Raw genomic sequence first — 11755 nt, forward strand, 5'->3', positions numbered from 1 at the left:
CATCAGCATAGATCACGAGGTATATGTCATGCAGCACAATCCAATGGTTCACACCACAAAAGAAGATAAATCATTCTTTCACATGAAAGATACAATGCGCACCATCCTAAGAGTGCCTTTTTTTTTTTTTTTCCTCCCTTTTTTGGCTTGTCCTTAAAAGCACTCATAATGTCACTGAACATCTTTTCCTTTTTAATAAGCTCTTTGTTGGTTTAAAAATTCCAAAAATACTTTTAAGCAAAACCCAACACGCCTTTAATATTTCATATTACATGATTTCTGGAAACACAACTTTAACTTTGACAGCGAACTAGCATATTCCATATCATCCGGCTTTGTTTATCATAAATCCAGGGCCCTTTAAGTGAAGACTTGAATGGACAGATTAACTTGTTTAATATATGCTTTGTGGGCAGGTGGATCCCAATCCACAACGTTTATAGCATGGGTTGGGGTTGTATCTTTCATGCAAAAGCATGATTGGTCTTCTTTTGCGATATCAACCATAAAATCATACTTTGCACGGCTTCCAAAGCACAACAAATTTCTTCCTTCCATCCATAATACAAATCATGAAGTGGATGTTACGCTTTAAAAGCCATGTAAAATGCGATCCTTAACAATTGACGTCGCAAAAAAAAAAATCAATTATTCAACCATGCGAAAGATAGAACCCAAAACCCCAATAACATACCAACATGGTTGAAAGGCAAGCTTTCAAAGATGGTGCTGCCTTACAGATAGGTCTACTTATGGCCACCCTTACAGAGTGGAAGCTTCGGTGAAGTGTATATCTAAAAGCTTGGCTTCTCCTCAAATATGTTGATATGTTATCATGTGGAGCTGGTAAAGCTCTCATCATCTACTTTCTTCCCCGCACATTTGTTTTTCCAAAAGTTTTAATTGACAAAGTTCAGCCACGTCAATAATTACCCACTTCTTTTGGGATGGTAGATGTCCTCCATTCAACATAGTTCACTTCCTTCTCTTCTTTGAGATTTCTTCTATCATCAATGAAGCGAGAGACTGATCGCCAAAAAGGAAAAAACAAACTGGCTGCTATTCTCATCCTCTTTCTGTTGTGAACTCTCAAGCTAGCAAGCAAAAGAAGTTCTCTATCCTCCTCTATTTGGGAAAAGAACAAGGTGATCACTCCAGTCCAGATGATGCCAAATTTTTGAAGACAAAGATTTGGACTTACTTCCATCCACCAAAGAAACATTCTGTGTCTGGGTTGGATGATAGAACAAACGAAAATAAAATTCATAGAAAACGCTAGAGGAAGGGCTTGAACCTTCGACCTTGTGGTTAACAGCCACACGCTCTAACCAACTGAGCTACTCCAGCTGCCTTTTGTAAGGTTTAAACAATCAAGAATGAGATATCATATGGATAAACTATTTTGGCCCTTACAACTTGTATATAAACTGTAGGAATTTTATGAATTTTGGAATGTGGTAATATGGAGACTAAAGCGATCATGTGACTAAAGGTTATTCTATAACTAGATTTGTGCAATGATGGATGGCTACAAATATATCTCATTTGTAGTAGTTGGGAAAATAATTTAACAAAATTGAGTGGCATCATGAGAAAAATATTTTCTTTTAAGAAAATATAATTTGAGAAAAACAAACTAGTAGAGGTTTATGATATTAAAGAACCCTTTTAGGTCAGAACTCTAAACATTTTCTATGATGTTTTCGAGATTCTCTAGATATATAGGGTTATCTATATCTATGATTATTCTGGACCTTTAATTTCTTCTTTTGATTATGCGCAACATGTTTAATCATCCTTTTTGTTTTTCTTTTAAAGAGACAATTCTCCGTAGAAAATTTAGCTACATCCATGTATGTTAACATAAAAGAAGTACAATGATGAAAGGCTCTCTCATTATATAGCAGAAATAATATAGAAATCATAAGAAAAATCCGCTTGGCTATTTTAACATGCTGATTTGTGGTCCTTTAATTTGTACCCTTTCTGCATCGAATGTTTCATGAAGTAAACACATGCAACTGGATGGAGGTTTCATTTAATTTGATCATTTGATCAAATAAAAATTTTTATTATTAATAGGCCCACTCTTGAGTTTGCATTCATGTGAGCCAAGAAGCAAACTATGTATTATGTTAGCTATAAGAATTTAGTTTCTAGGAATTTGAAAGAAAAATAATGAAGCTATACACTGATTGTGCAAATATAACCAATTGATCCCAAAATGGTCTATAGTGTATATCAGGAATAATAATTAAACTTGAGAGATTCAAACTTATAACCTCTAACAAACTTGATTTTGATACCACGTTAACTAACTAATTAATCCAAAAACCTTAACTAATAGAGAAGGATTCAACAAAATATATCATGCTTAACATTTTTCCAATTATCATAGTTTAAAAAATATATGTTATCCCATACCACGGCACAACAGCGATGAGGCACATCATGCATATCCAGGGAAGGCTAGAAAATCCTCCAAGCACATACTTTCATGAAGGTAGCCAATGAAATCAATGTCGAACGGAGACCGTTAAGTGGCATCCCAAGCCCAAATCGCCCCAAGCTCACAGCTGCTCGAGGTACGGTTTCCTTTGCCTCCTCTTCCATCTACACTAGCTATTGCCATGGCCCTCCAAATCCCTTTAAAAAGGGATGATGTTTCCAGCAGACCCTACTCAAAAGATGAAGACCTTGAAGCTCCTCAGATGCAGCGAACTGATTCCTGTGCCCATGGTGGTGATTGCAAGGTAAGATGACCGCACTCGTCCGGCTGTTCCATTTTGGCTATTTGCTCAACCTACCATCATGTCAACCAATCCGAAGAACTTTTGTTGTATGCTAATGTTGACTTTAGGGACTTCTATATTTCCCTTCATATATGCAGTGGCTTCTGTTAGCTTTCTTTTAGAGCACCCAATGAATTCATCTCCGATCATATATGCTGGTTTCACCAAACTCTACATTCTTCTTTGATTCACTATTTGGTTAAGAGAAGAAAATGACAATGCTATATTAGAACTAGGGCTGTAATTAAGTCGAGCCTAGTTAAGTAGCTGGAAGTTCGAGTTTGATTTAATAAAAAATAGATAAAACTCGAGATCGATTCGATTCGATTTGAATATTAATCGAGCTATACTCAAACTCGAGCTCGAAATTGAGTATTAGTTTACTAATAATATATATATTAATATATATTATAAATAAAATAATATTATTAAAAATATATATAAATTCGAGTAAGTTCACAGCTTTCGAGTCGAGTATTTTACTACTTGAGCTCAATTCGAAAAACTATTTGAGCTACTCGAGCTCAATAATAACTGAGTTTAAACTTGAGTCGAGCTCGAATAACTCATTAGCAGCTTGACTCATTTGCACCCCTAATTGGAATGCTAGAGGCTTAGGCCGTCATTTAAAATGTGTGTGGTTAAGCATCCAATCAAAGATTCTAAGTGTTATATTGAAGGTCGAGAAAATATGATCCAACCCACCAAATCAACTCGTATTCAGCCTGCCATAAACATGTTTGGATTTAGGCTAAACGAATTTGGATCATAAACAAGTTGACCCATTTACTCATTTAATATTTGGATCAGATTTAGATTTTAAATATCTGATCTCCGTTTAATATTCAGATCGAATTAAGTCAGATAATGCATTTAACATAGTTAATTCATTTAATCTATTTAACCTTTTTAAAATTTGCTTAACTTATTTCTGATATGTTTAACCTGACCTGTTTAACCCATTCAATTCATTCAAAATTTATTTAACATGTTTAACCAATTTAATCTAACTGAAACTTTTTAATAAATGAGTTAAACATGTCGAGTCAGATTATCTGTTTAATAAATAGGTTGGATTTAAATTGATAACTTTTTAATCCGATCCGCATTAAGCTAACTCATATCTAAAATGGCAAATCAAAAAGGCTAATGGATCCTTTGACAGTATCCTCGTAGCCTAGAGCAGCTTATTTAATTCAAGAAAAATCCTTCCACTTTAGAGAATTCAGCATTAGCACTCAATTTACCCTCCCATTCAATAGACTTTGATGGATAATCACAAATGCATTTGGACCTTATGAGCAGCATGGTCGAGATTGGTTCTTTGACGAGATAAAATCTATCAAATAGCTCATTAACGAGCCATGGATAATCATGGGCGACTTTAACATCATTAGAAGACCAACTGATAGATGGGTTTGGAAAGCAGTACAGTTGCTTTAACAGAGTTCAACAAACTGATCAACAACTTATAGATGATTGAAATTAACCCCTATGGCAGGAGATTTACATGGTCAAACTTCATAAAAAGATTTTGCTTAGCAAGGCTGGACTGGTACTTCGTAGATGAAAAGTGGCACTTCCATTTTTCTATCACATCTTCTCCCCTTGTCAAAAGTTACATCCAATATTCATATACCCCTACTCTTAGCCCAACATCGGCAAAAGCAAAAATGCCCACGTCACAGAAGCCATTTCATTTTGAGAATCATTGGAATCAATATCCTGGCTTTGATAACCTGATCCAAAACTAGTGGGAGAATGCCCCAAGCTTGACAGATCCCACTATGTCATTGGTCGATAAGCTTCGTTTCTTGCATAGAAATCTAAGGCACTGGGGCAAGTGCAACATTAGAAATATATTTAGTAAAAACAAAGAGGTGATTACTAGAATAAAAGAATTGGACAAATGAGAAGAAGTCGGAGGTCTGAGCACTTGAGTTGGAGGCAACACTCAAGAAACTAGTGGTTAAGGAAAAGAGATAGGAACACAAAATTCTTCCGCATGTGCATGAGTAATTGAAGGCGAAACAATAAAATCCTCGAAATCATGGATAATGATAGGACATTAATAAACCAAAGAGACCTTTATAAAGCTTTCCTATCATTTTACATAGCATTACTTGAATCGAATAGTACAGAACAAGTCAGTGCTGACTGGGATAAACTCTACCCAAAAGGATCAATAGATCTCCACCATTTGGAGGCTGAATTTAATGAGGTAAGGAATGCTGTGTTTAGCCTGGCCAAAAATAAAGCCTTGAAAACTAATGGGTTCTCGATCTCTTTCTAACAACGCTATTGGAGGACTTTTAAAAAGATCCGGTGAATTCGTTTAAAGTAGTGAACGATGACTCAGTTGATTTATCAAGACTAAACTACTTTTATATTGTTCTGGTACCAAAGAAGAGTGAGAGCACTATGGTAAAGGATTTCAGATCTATCAATTTAGAAAATGCGATCATTAAGATCCTCTCCAAGCTACTATTGCTCAAATTAAGTAAACTCATCGGTCATTTGGTAGCTCCCTCTCAAATGGCCTTCATCAAAGGTTGATCCATATTTGAAAGCTACATCATAGCTATGGAGATCTTAAGATATCGAACCAATATGAAATCCAAAGGGGCATTCATCAAGATGGATTTTGAAATAGATTTTGACAGTATATCATGGGATTTTCTATTTGAGTTGATAGAGAATAGAGGTTTTGGAATAAAATGGATAGCCTGGACATTGAATCTCCTTAAAACAGCAAGCTCAGTCATCATCATCGGCAGAACAATGGTAAATTGATTCTCCAACAAAAGAGGACTCAAACAAAGTAATCCTTTCTCCCTCTCTTATTTATTACAATCTCTGACACACTTAAACTTATCATTGGGCTAGCATCTTCAGAAAATCTCATTGTTGGAATTAGTCCAAAGGATTCAACTACCAAGATCCAATGTCTCTAATATGCAGACAACACACTGATTTTTTGTCAAGCATCCAAGAGCAGCGTAATATGATGAAGTTCATCTTATATGATTTTGAGATGCTTTTTGGACTAAAGATCAACTTCTACAAGACAGCTAATTGGATTGGATCATTCTGAGTGTGAAACTGTGGGATACGCTTCACTCTTTGGATGCCAACCAACTAAGCTGCCAGTACCCTACCTCAGGAACCCACTTCATCAAAAGTCATTAAGGCAGTCCAATTGGAGATTTCTACTAGACAAGGTCAAGTAGAGACATACCAATTGGAAATACAAAGTCCTCTCTCTAGCTGGGAGATTGGTCCTAGTTAGCTTCATCCTTGGAGCTATCCCTATTTATTAGATATCCATTCAATGGATACTTGCATCAATCATCAACACCATTAATAGGAAATGCAAGACCTTTCTATGGGTGGTCACAGAGAAGATAGTAGACTCAAACACCTAGCAAATCGGAAGCTCATCTGTCGACCACATGAACTAGGTAGTTTAGGAATTATTGACTTAAAGATGCTCAATCAAGCTCTGCTTCTGAAATGGTGGGGGCAATTTTATTCCGACCAAGATAATCCATGGAAAAGGCAAATTCACGAACTATATTATGCAAGATCATCGCCTAGCCTTTTGTCTCCGCATACCCCAAGCAATTTTTCACCATTCTGAAAGGATATTGTCACGCCCCCGATCCAAGATTTTGAATCGAGGGTCATGGCAACCGCCGCATACTCATAGAAAACTTTTTCCATAAGCATGAAAGGCATCTTATCATACTATCTTAAAACAACAGCGGAATAATTAGTCAACAATTTAAATCTAAAATACAACGACCTAAATTTTTTCTTTAATATCTCAATAAATTCAACAATGATTCATAGGCCTTACAATCAAATTCAATAAGACTTTCAACCGAAAATAAAAGTATAGAGATTCTGCTTCTGATCACTCTTCCATTCATATCTTGTATCATCTTAATTCCTCAACATCTGTAAAAACAGTAAAATAGGAGGTAATGAGCTAGACAGCCCAGTAAGTAATGATCACTTTTCAACAGATTTCTTCAGGCATTTAAGTAAATAATTATTTATAGAAAATAAGCATATATAGTTCATCAATTCGAAATCAATTTCAATTATGCAACATAATTCATGCCAATTTCATTTTTTTTTTCAAAAATTCAAGTTTCTTTCCAGATTTCAATTTCTTTCATTCTTAAATTCTTTTCGTCAACCATGAGCTATGACCATATTTTCTCTGTGGCAGGGTCATAACACCGCGTATCTTCTTGCGGTGAGCTACGAATCATCTGGCAGCAAAGCCCTTCGAAACTGCTGGTCTCTCTGGCGGTTTGTCGCTGGTCTCTCTGGCGACATGAACCCTCAGGACAAATCAATTACCAACGTATATGCCCCCATTGGCAGGGTCCTTTACATAGTCAGGTTGTCAATTCATCATATTTTTTATATCATAATTCTTCATAAATCATATTTCATATTCTAATTTCGATAATAAAACATATAAACATGTAGTATCGAAATCAATCAATATAATACATCATGGAATCAATATGTTCAATCATGCTTCATCATAACATTTCAAATAAGATATTTTCATAACAAAATATCATGCATCCAATTCATGCATCGTTTCACAAATCATGTCGGAAAAATATATTATAATTTGCCGATAAATCTAGAAAAAGTAAAACATTACTTACCTCGAATGCATTCCAATAAACCCACATAATTCTATAAATTTTTCTTCCAAAAATTTTGTTCATAGATCATATCGTGATATCCCATAATCAAACATCCACAATCCTATACAGAATCAATTTCAATAATTAGAAAGAATACGAATACCATATTTCAACGGTTTAGATTGGGTCCGATCATCTAATTTTATCTAATCAAAATCTAATTAGAACCTAAACGATCCAAAGTTTAACTATCAGATCAAATCGGATTCGAAGTGATAGGATCGAGGTTTCTTTATCGATTTCATAAAATTAAGTGGAGAGAGAAAATCAGAGGAGAGATAATTCATGAGATACAATTCGAATTGATCAGGTGACACAATCCAACATTACGATTGGTCCAATATCTCGATTGGTGAAATCAACATGATCAAATCAAGTCATGGCTAGATCGAAATCATGGATGATCAAATCTAAAGATTCATGGTCTGATTAAGGTGGGTGCCAGTACGCTGTCTGACAACCATAGATCAGGGTTTTTCATTAGAATCAAATCAAGACTATTAAAAGAAATTTCTTCATTCACTAACCTTTTTAGAGAGAGAATCAATCAAGAGAGAGAATATTTTAGAGAGAGAAAATTTTAGAGAGAAAAAATTTTAGAGAGAGAAAACTCATCTTGAATTCTTCAGACAATATGATTCAACAAATTCGATCGATCAGATCAAATCATGTTAAGATTATCATGTGGACAATTCAATAAAATCATGATAAATAAAATCTAAAAATATCTGATCTGATCAAAGTGGATGTCGGTGTACCGTCCGACGATCACAGATCAAAAATCCATCACGAGGATCATTTAAATTCATCATCATTCTTCTCAAAATTCTAGAAATCTTAGGAGAGATAAATAATCTAGAGAGAAAATTTTAGAGAAAAAAAGTCCAATTCTAGAGAGAGAAAATACTAGTTCAGGCTGAAGAGAGAGAGAGAAGAGAGAGAAACTTTCTTTCTCATATTTTATTATTTATATCATTATTTATTAATTAATTAATTTTATTTTTCTTTCTTCTTTTCTTTCTTTTTGTTGCCCAGCTATGCAACCCAAGAGGGGGGGTGAATTGGGTTTCTAAAAATTTTAAGCCCAACAGATAACTTATGAAGAACAAAACAATGGCTTTAAATCAATATTAATTAACTAAAGCAGTATTGCAAGGATATAATAAAGAAATAAGATAAAGCGATAAAGCACACCACAAACACAAGGATTTATAGTGGTTCGGTGCTAACCTTGCACCTACGTCCACTCCCCAAGATCCCACTTGGGAATTTTAATCCACTATCCTTTGTATTCAACCCGAATACAAAACGTCGGAAACTCCGACACTAGCTATCCCAAGCTAGAATACAAGACGTCGGAAACTCCGACCCTAGCTATCCCAAGCTAGAACACTTGTTTCCCGGGTACAAGCAAACCCAAAATACTCCGATTTCAGGTTCGGATCAACCTTTCCTTGTTTTGGAAATCCTCCAAAAACAAGAGCAAAAACTCACAAAGAGTAAGTATATTTAGAGCACAGATGAATACAATAACAGCTCCTTAAATGAGCAAATATAACAATAAAAGCTTTACTCAAATGAAGAACCCCTTTTTCAGATTTTCTCAAGATGAATGAACGGTTGAACGCTTGAGAAGAGGTTGATTGTTGATTGAAGATCTCTTGAAAGCTTTGAACGATCTCTAGATCAAGGTTGAAACGATAGGCGTGAAGAATTCTCTCCTTGAAAGATCTTCCTTTTCTCTTTCACAATCTCTCTGGTATATTGTGGATCCTCTCTCTTTTTCTCTATGGATATTTCGTTGATCTCAGGCTTTTTCTTGCAAATTTCGGATCCTCTCTTCTGTTCTTCTCTTTTTCTTCTTTTTCTCTTCTCATTTGATTTCACGTTTGATCCGCTATTTAATCTGCAATTTCTTTCATCATTTAAAGCATTTTGTAGCATTAGAAGCAAGAGAAAATAATTTAGGCAGATAAAGAGCCGTTAGAGGATTTTTAGGAAGCATAAATGGCAATTAAAACGGGCAAAAAAATAGCCGTTGCTGACATTTCCCGTCGCAAGGGTCGACTCATGAGTCGACTCATGCTTCAGGAGTCGACTCATGAGTCGACTTCTGTTGCAACAGACCAGAAGATCTGATTTCTGGATTTTTCGGCTCAAATCAGCAGAGGTCGACTCATGAGTCGACTCATGCCTTGTGGGTCGACTCATGAGTCGACTCACAGGTCGTGCCAAGCCAAAAATCCAGCGTGCCATGGGAATTTTTTCGTGCCATTCAGCTCATAGTGCCATGAGTTGACTCATGAGTCGACTCATGCACTTCAAACCTTCATAACTTCAAAAATATTAGTCCAAACACAATGAAATTTTCACCAATAGATTTCAAATCATTTGTTCTACCAAATGGTACTATCAAATCAGAATTTTAGTGAAATTATGATTTTGCCCTTGAAGAGCATAAGGACTTTTTCAATTGATTGTATCCCTTCAATCTGCTTTGTAATCATCAAAATCAATCTAGGAGCAACAATCTCCCCCTTTTTGATGATGACAAAACATATGAACAAAAATATTTATGTTAATGCATTAATTTCAAAAGAATCCATTATGGGTGTATATGCTTGAAAAGAGTATGATTCTTTTGGCATGTAATATAAATGCAAAAATAGTTTGTCCATTTTCTTAAAGATTTGAAAAGGGTATTAGATCATTTTGAGTTCAAGATATTTCAGAGCAAGAGAAGATAAATAACTTTTTCTATGTATCAGAGCAAAAATAATTTTTACAATGATATCAGAAAAGATTTTATAATGTATCAGAGCAAGAAAAAAATTTTTTTTAATGTATCAGAGAAAATTTCATTCAGTATTAGAGCAAATGTTATAATATTTTAGAGAAACCTTCACACTGTATCGGATCATGTATCAGATCAAGTTGAAAGAAATTGTAGGATGTATCAGAGTAAAACAAATTTCTTATTGATGTCTCAAGGTGAGTAAAATTTCAAAAGCAAGTTTGAATATCAGAGCATATATATAAAAAATACTTATTTGCATTGTACTCATGATTTTGCTTTTGATGGATTAAAGTTCTGTCTGATACCAAATTTCTCTGTCTGATACCAAATTTCGATACCAAAATTTCTCAAAGTTTTGTTTAATCTTTCAATCCTTGTTTTTCTCCAATATTTCTTTAATTTCTTCAATATTTATTTTAATTTAATTTCTCCCCCTTTTTCTCATAATTTAGGGTTTTGCTTTTTGTCTAATTTCTTCAATTTTTGTTTAATTTTAATTTCTCCCCCTTTTTGACATCATCAAACATAGTTAACTCTTTCTTTTCCTTTTCTGAAAATATTCTTTAATTTCTTCCTCTTTAGAGTTTTTTTTTTTACAGATGTTTGCTCCCCCTCAATATAGCAATTATCAATAGCAAACAACAATAAGGAGAAGATAATATTTCAACAGATGTATCGGAGATTGAAATATAACCAAAATATAATCATTACAAAGAGGTAGAAATATAGGTAAAAGATGATTCCATTAATATCATAATTGTTTCATAAACTTCAACCAGCTAAATGTCAATACATGGCCCCAAGGTATAGATCCTAGAACAAGATACTAACTCCTAAGATCTAGATAAGTCAATGATCAGAGTCATCAGATATAGGGTGAGGAGATGATGGATCAGAAGTGCGTCCTCTACCCCGTCTGCCTCTGCCACGAGTGGAGGTGATGGCACGAGCAGGAGAACGAGATGAACTAGGTGGCTGAGAACGCTGAGATGCTAGGGCTGATACCATGAGTCTGATAGAATCAAGGACGTTCAGTGCTCTGAAAACAGATTGAAGTAGAGCAGTGAACTGGGTGGTAGCATGCTCACTCGATCCTCTGATCTCTTTCTTCAGTAGCTCATATCCACCTTCTAGTGCTCCTCTGAGCCTGCCAGCCTCTGCAGTGAGGTCTGTGACCTCAATGGTAGACTCCTGTGGCTGGGGATGGGCCAATGCAAGGACTTGTCCCTGCAAGTCAAGAACTCTGCCAGTAAGTCTCCAGACTGTATCCTCAAGCTGCTGTATCCTGACGGACTGATCTGAAATCATCTGAAATATAGTGGAGATGTGGGGAGTAATGGTCTGATCAGAAGAAGTAGCTCCAGGTGCAAAAGAAGTACTACTCCACTGGCTAGACAACAAAGAAGCCACACGCTGAGATATATGCTCGATCT

At 35.3% G+C, this 11755-nt stretch overlaps 1 non-coding gene across 1 annotated transcript; it reads right to left on the minus strand.

Moving 5' to 3' along the window:
* Positions 1–1273: 1273 nt before the first annotated feature.
* On the minus strand, positions 1274–1347 carry TRNAN-GUU (transfer RNA asparagine (anticodon GUU)). The gene has a single exon. It is a non-coding gene; the product is annotated as a tRNA-Asn (tRNA).
* Positions 1348–11755: the final 10408 nt, after the last annotated feature.

Source organism: Elaeis guineensis, chromosome 12, assembly GCF_000442705.2.
Source record: "Elaeis guineensis isolate ETL-2024a chromosome 12, EG11, whole genome shotgun sequence".
Taxonomy (NCBI): domain Eukaryota; kingdom Viridiplantae; phylum Streptophyta; class Magnoliopsida; order Arecales; family Arecaceae; genus Elaeis; species Elaeis guineensis.